The sequence below is a fragment of the Rhagoletis pomonella genome, unplaced genomic scaffold (assembly GCF_013731165.1).
Source record: "Rhagoletis pomonella isolate Grant_MI unplaced genomic scaffold, Rhpom_1.0 Rhpom_scaffold_00005, whole genome shotgun sequence".
NCBI classification, from domain to species: domain Eukaryota; kingdom Metazoa; phylum Arthropoda; class Insecta; order Diptera; family Tephritidae; genus Rhagoletis; species Rhagoletis pomonella.
The window spans coordinates 39,744,712-39,752,456 of record NW_023458559.1 but is presented as its reverse complement, the minus strand read 5'-3'; positions in this window follow the sequence as shown (position 1 = coordinate 39,752,456).

Genomic DNA, 7,745 nt, shown 5'->3' with positions numbered 1-7,745 from the left:
AAAATGGCCAAAAACGCTGTTTTTAGGGGTTTCAACCCCTTTTTTCTCGAAAACGTGACGTGATGGGAAGTTTTGGACCCCAGATTCGTGTTCAGCACGAAAAATCCGTTCGGAAACACCAGGTCCCGTCTTATTCGCAAAACCCTTGTAGACCAGTGTTATCAGTTGTTTCGATTTTTTTAAATCTTTTTGAATTTTTTTCTTTTTAATTTTTTATTTCTCTAGTATTTTCTACATTATTCAGCATTTGCTTCTGACTTCCCGTCCTCTTTCGATTTACATATATTGACAAAATTTTAAATTTTCCTGAACTTTTCAGGATTCTTTCGTAAAGTTTTAAATTTTTCGGGATTTCTCGTTCCTTTTAGCGATTTTTCCGGATGATTCGAAATATTTTATATATCTTCGGGAATTTAGGACAGACTTCTTAGGATTTATATGGGTCATTTCGAGTTTTTTTATATTACTTCGGAAATTTTAAGACTTTTTAGGATTTTTTTTGTAGGGATACTTGATATTTTTAAATTCTTTCGAAACTTTTAGGAATTTCTATGGTACTCTGTAAACTTTTATAATCTCGTAGAACTTTTAGAGGTTTAATCTTTGTGCTTCTTCTTTTCTTTTCGGGGCTTGGTCTTATCTTTTTTAAGGTTTTGTGAATCTTTTCGATTTTGTTTTTTTATATTTCATATTTCAGTTTTCTTAGCATTTTTTAATTCTTTCAAAAAAGCAAATTTTTGCGTTTGTTGTTTTCGGGGCCTAATCGTACTATTTTTGTTTTTTTGTATTTTTTGCGATTTTTTGGCACTTTTCAGTATTCTTGATCATTTTGGATTCCTTCGAATCTTTTCAAAGTTTCAATGGGACGTAAACGACTTTTGTAATCTCCCAGAAATTTTCAAAGTTTATTCTTGGGACTCCTTGTTTTTTTCGGGGCTTGTTTTTTCAGTTTTGTCAAATTTTTAATTGTATTGTAAATTGTTGCCACTTTTCAGTTTTCTTGGCATATTTGAATTCTTACGAAACGATTCGGAGCTCGTGGAACTTAGCGGACCTTTATAATCTGTCCGGAATTTTCAAGTTTTGTTTAGATTTTTATTTTTTTTTTGCTTGACATTTTTGAAAAACTTTGCTTAGCTTTTTGAGACAGTGGATTATTACGATCTCCCCGAAATTTTGAATGTCTATTCCTGGAGTTTCTTTTTTTTCGGCTATTCGTATTTTACTTATTTAATTTTTTAGTACTTTTTCCATTTTTTTTAATTTTTTGCACATTTTCGCCACTTTTCAGTTTTTCTCAGTGATCAGCAAAGAGTACGTGTTTTGATATTGCCCGCCACTCAGCATATTTTGGATATAAGTACGTCTAAATTAAGAAGACGCCACCACTCACACTATAAGTTACCATAGATATGAATACAAAGCCCTCATCTAGGACTTTTTTCGTAATTTTAGTGGTTTTTATGAATTTGTATTGGAACCGTTAGTTGGATTCAATTTTACTTTTTGAGATTTTCGGCCTCTTTTTTTTGTTTACTTCAGAATTTTTGAAAAACTTTTCGTAGCGTATGAGAATTTTTCGGAGTATTTCGTGGCATCACAGTCCAAAGAAATAAAGCACTTGCCGTTTAAACTTTAAATCCAAATTGGGTCTACCGAGAGAAAATTCCGTATCGAGATAAGTATTTTTAGTCAACAAAAACTGCCCATATATCTGCGAAAATTAACCACAGTGCACCGCTGACGTTGGCGGTAGCCTCAGGTTTGCTGGTGGCAGCATCGCTAATGCTGCATAAACACCAGCAAAAGACCCTTTCAATTTAGCCGAACTGTCGCGTCATGAATTTCTATTGCCATGCACTAGTATTCGTATGCTTTTTGTTAGTCACTCGTTGCAGCAAACGATGTCAGTACAAAGTATGCACTTTTGCCTACCCACCCACAACTTCAGCAACACTGCAGCTTACCAGCAAATTAGCTGATGCGATCAATCAACGAAATTTGCGGTGCAGAAACTTTTGTCCAACTCAAAATTCCAAAACTCAAATCGATTGCATACATTCGTGTGGTTGTGTCATGCTTGATGAACGTTATTAACACATTTTTGGCCGAAATGATCGCAACATGCGAGTATGTTTGTGGTGTTGTTGTTAGTTGGCAGTGTTGACAGGATTTGGGTTGTATGCTCTTGACTGTTGGCTGTACTTGCATTGCGCCTTTTAAAATTCTGTTTGACATTTTTGTGTGGGAATTGGGCAAAATGTGAATTCATTTTGGTTTTCGTGGATGGCGATGGAGTACCACGAGTACTAACTATGGTGAATGCTGATGCTGATGAAAAGGTTGTTGAGGCCGGCTTGAACTGTCCATTTTATGTGAAATGTGTTGGCTTATTCCGCCAAATGTTAGACATGTATTTCCGTAATGCCAAAATATTTGCAATGGCATGTTCGCTTTTGAAAGAAATCAACAGAAGTGTGGCGTTCGGTTGAAGCAAGCGAATGAAAGGTGGATTTAGTGTGATAAGTGGAATTTCAGTTTATTTATTTAGTCGGTTTATGTTAAATAAATAAATTGTATTAATTAAGAGCATATTAAATATATACTGGAAAATAAAATAATCTTTCTTGCCATAGCTGACGATTTTTTCGATGATCGTCAATGCTCTTTACTTGGAAAAATCAATAGAATGTCTACAAATATTTGTATTTATGAAAATAAATTCACTTCCAAAATTAATTTTTGTGTATGTGTGAAAAATCTATATATTTAATTTCATTTTATTTTTGGACACTTATTTTATGTATTTTTTCTTTCTTTATTTAATTTTCTTTTAATTTTGAGATGTTATCTATATATGGGGCGTTCCATACCAAAACGGGTTCACACTTCATGTGTTTGATTTGTTTCAAATTTTTAGGGTTGATGCATAAACATAAATAAATATGAAATTTGAGCTTGATTAATACATTTTTATAAACTTTACTGCACAAAAACAAAAACAAATAGATTTATCAGTTTTCCAAATATCTCGAGAACGGGGCGAGAAAAAATTTGAAAAAAGTCAACTATTCAAAAATTAAAATTATCTATGATTCACATAAAAATTTTTTGATAAAAACAATTAGTTTTTGAAAATATGCCATCTCAAAAAAATAAAAATAAATCACAATAGTGGCTCTGGGTATTGCGCAATATTTAAGTATAGTATTATGAGGTGCAAGCTACAATAATTTGAGTTATGAATTTCTTTTTGCACCGAAGTTGAGTAAAACGAGTACATCAAAAATTTACAAATTTTTTAAATGTTTTTAGAACTTTTTTGAGTATGCAGTCTTGTAGCCCATTAAATTTTAGTATAACAAGTACAAGTTTTAAGCGATTGTAAATCTGTAATGTACTCATTTTACTCCACTTCGGTGTAAAATAGAATTCATAACTCAAATTATTGTAGAGTGCACCCCACTGGCTACCACTGTGATTTTTTTTTTAATTTTTTTTTTTTTTGAGATGGCATTTTTTTAAAAACTAATATTTTATCAAAAAATTTGTGTATGAAAAATATTTCAAGAAAAAAAATATTTTAATTATTCAGTAATCAATGCCATCATATCCACACCGTTCGTTCGATCTGCCGAAATGAGGTGTCAAATTAAAAGGCTAATGGCCTTATTCATAAAAAGTAAAATAGGTTTAATTAAAGAGCTCTATAAAGTGACATTTTCGTACAAAAATTCGATTTATAAAGCAGTTAAAGTGTTCTTTATTTTTTATGAATTTGGGTATTAGACTGTATGTGTAATAAGGTTTTACTTTTTTAAAAAGAGTTGCCACCTTATAAAAAATTATATTCCAATTCTTAAAAAAAATAAATCAATTATTTCAAAGTGGGTATCAGTCGAAAAGGTTTTAAAAAGCTTTGTTTCTTAGATGAACCATAGGAGGGTTGCCACCTGTTAAAAAAATCATATTAGGTAAGAGAAATATGGGTGCCAAACGAAAGGTATTTCAGCAGGAAATAGTTTGAAAATATTTTTAAGAGGGTTGCCACCTGCTTTAAATGTCGAATAATTTGAATTCTTTAATAAGTTAAATGAATTATTAAAATATGGGTATCGATCGAAGGGGGTTTGAAAAATGTTTACTTCTGAGCTGCATTTGGCTGGGTTGCCACATGTTTGAAAAATCAAATTCCACTTATTTGATGAGTAAATTAAAATATTTATCGCAATGTCCGGCGAAGGAGAGTTAACAAGGATTAAGCTTGAAAATACATTTGAAGAGGGCTGCCACCTGTTTGAGAGGTCTAACTCATTTATCTACTACAAAAAGTATATGAAATATAAAAATACCATAGTCAAACGAAAGAATGTTAAGAAATCTTTAGTTTGAAGATTTGCAATGTTTTAAGAGGGTTGCCATGTGTTTAAAAAGTTACATATAAATTATTCAATAAGTTCAATAAATTATAAACAAATGGGTAAAAATCGTAATGGATTTGAAAAGGTTTTATTCCTTGCCTTTATTTAGGAAGGTTACTATTTGTTCGAATAATCAAATTAAAATTAGTTCATCAGTTTATTGAAATACATGTGTACCACAATGCCAGACGAAAGATGAGAATACTTTTGAAAAGTAATTTCAAAAATGAGAGGTTAAACTAAAAAGGCTCGTAGAGACAATTATTTTAATTCAAAATTTATATCCCAATGCATTTCCCCCCTAACACACAACCCTCATGTTAATAAATTAAAGCTCACCAACAAGCATGAAACTTTTTCTGAGAAAGTATTCGATTATTCCAGTAGAATTATTGCCGCGTGTTCGGCAAAAAAAAAACTTTTTTTGCTTGTAAGGTAGTTCGTTCTAATTTATATAGGTATGTGCATACGTGCCAAATTTTCCAAATATATGTATTTATATACCACTCTCAATGTCTCAAAGCCAATAGTTTTTCAACACCGCATGTCTTCAAGTTCCGATGGGCCAATACCTTTATTAATTCGGTAATTGCTAATTCAATAGCGCATCCAGAACGTTAAACCACTTTCGTGAATGTGCGACCCCAAGGAAAGTCTGGCGTGTAAAACCGACATATCTTCTTTTTTTTTGGCCTACAAACGTTTGTAGTTCTGTGCTGCGGCAAGAAAGCTTTCTGAATTGACTAACTCTTTTCCAAAGTTACGCCATAGTCTCATATCAAGTGAGGACAAGCCCTTCTGCCCTTGGACTTTCCATTTTATCGTCATCCCATCTGCTTCGTAAAACGTTGACCACGCAAGAAAGGTCATAGATATTCCGTTGAATAGTTGTCTCGTGAGACCCACAGCCTTTTCTTCTTAGGTAGACAAAGTCCTTCACCACTTAGAATTTAAATCTTCCAACAGTCATGTTTGTCCATATATACAAAGACTCTGTGTGTTTCCAGGAGGTGTTAGGGTAATCAAACTTATAGAAAGTGGTTCCTATAACCAAGAAACCTCACTCTAGCCCCATTTCATCTTTGAGCTCTCGGTGTATATAAAATAAAACGCAAGATAATGCCCTGGCGACCCTAAGGATGCGCGACATTGGAACCCAATGGACCCAAAATAAAATGTATACATTTACATAGTTATAGCTACTTTTTCAGAGAGCAGATACCTCTCCTCAGACTTATTTCTAGACTTCAGTGGCACACGAATTGTGTGTTGTGTCCCGTTCCAGGCATACCCAACTACTAAAAAATTGTCCCACCTTTCACAATTACAATTCAATCTAGAACGTCCAAGCTACGAATTTTAATAAATATATTTCTGAAGTATCAAAGAATGCTTCAAAATTTACTTCAAACACGCGATACTTCTACGCGACTTAGCTATTCTTGGCAACACATATTTCCACACGAAAAAATCTAAAATTACACAGACACAAAAGAAAACAAGAGGAAGTAAAAAGAAATACTAGTAAATAAAATCAGAGAAGTTTGCCAAAAAATCACAGTCAAAGCAAATAGCAACGGGCAGCCAAGAAATACGGATCAATGGATCAAAGACGCGCCACAACAAGTACACAAACTGTGCTACAAAAATAGACAAAGAGGGGTGATTTTGCGGCAGTTTCTATTTCAAAACCTACCCTGCGGAGAAAATATGATTAACTAGGCTAGTAATTTAGAACTTCAACTTCTTTAGGCATATATACAAAAAAAAACAAAACATACTGAACATGAAAGGATTGAATCTTGGTTTGCAGGGTACAGAAATTTCTTTACGAGTTGGTGTCAGCCACTTCATATACATAATTTGCTTTGAAGAATTGTAAAAAAAAAAAAAACGTTACAGAAATGAGATACTCATAAAGATTTCCGGTAATTTGGTTTGCAGAACTTTAGCAGTTTCAAGTACATTCAATAGTGGGATGCCATTAATTTACCGCTGGGTACCTATAATCGAAAAATTTACCAGCAGCACACAATCAAGGCGACAATTTGCCGCAAAAATGCCAGAAGGGAAACTTGTAAAACCAGCTATCCCAATCAATACGATTTGAAACCAACGGCGGCCAAGGGGAGACGAGACCATCAACCAACACTATTAACAATACAGCGGCTGGACGCCGGATGTTGACTGCCGAATGCTGGTTGCTGCTTGCTGCTGGATAGTCGAACGAAATGCACGACAGCCAACAGCGCCAGAAAACGAATCGGCCGCCGACGCTGATGCTGATGCTGCCACTCTGACAATCCATCAATCAAAGGTGTTGGACATAATAGGAAAATGTCAAAAGTTTGTGTCATTTATATCATTCGAACGCCAAACGCAAGCGATTGAAAGGTAAGTAGCGCCAACACCGTTGCTGAAAGCGAAGGTAGGAGCGAAAAAATTAAATCGATGAAGGGAAATTGAGGTGACGATTGATGATATCGCAGACGATTGGGGGTGAAAATTGTAAAGCGTAGCAAAGGAGGGCGGCCAAAAAAAAACTGTGGTGAAAATAAATGATGCCGTCTACTTACCGTTGCTCCAGGTGGGATTTTCCTAGGCGAGGAATTATTTAGCGTTCTCAAATGACTAGCGTCTGGTTGAACATATTTGCTTTTCTTCTTTAACAATACTTTCGTAATTCAAAATCAAAGCGTATTTTTATTTACTGCTCGCCATTTGCATTGGTAATCCGATAGGAAGCTTGTAAAGCTGCCTCTCATCGAACTTAATTCGACTTTCAACCAAAACGCCCGCCTTCGTGCACTTGGCCAGTATTAAGCCCAATGTGGTAAATTCCTTTCCTAATCTTGAATGGTTTCATGGCATACGAATTGCCACTCAAGAAATTTAAAACCACAAAGCTCATTAAATGAATTATTTATTAGAATTGTTGTGATTTAAAGTCATTGAAACTTCGAATGGAATGTTTATGAGTTTTAAAGCTGAAAACTGTCAGCTTAGCGATTATCTGTTATAGTTCACGTGCAATAAATTCCTAAGCATTTTGTTACATTTCTTTCATTTCAAATGCTTGGTTGTTTAATTTTCACTAAGCGTTTGTTGAGGTTAAATGAGACTCAACGCTTCAAGAGGGCCACAGAAAGCACGGGTATGTCAGAACAAGAAAGAATGTGTTCGGTTGGTTTTAGCCCATTAGATACCCGGAGAGTAGCCTAATATCATTTCTATTCAATTGAATAACATCGGATCTATTAAAGGGGAGCCAAAGGGTTTGGCCTGTCTATGACCTCCCACCGCCTCCCAGTACTTACTGCGTTC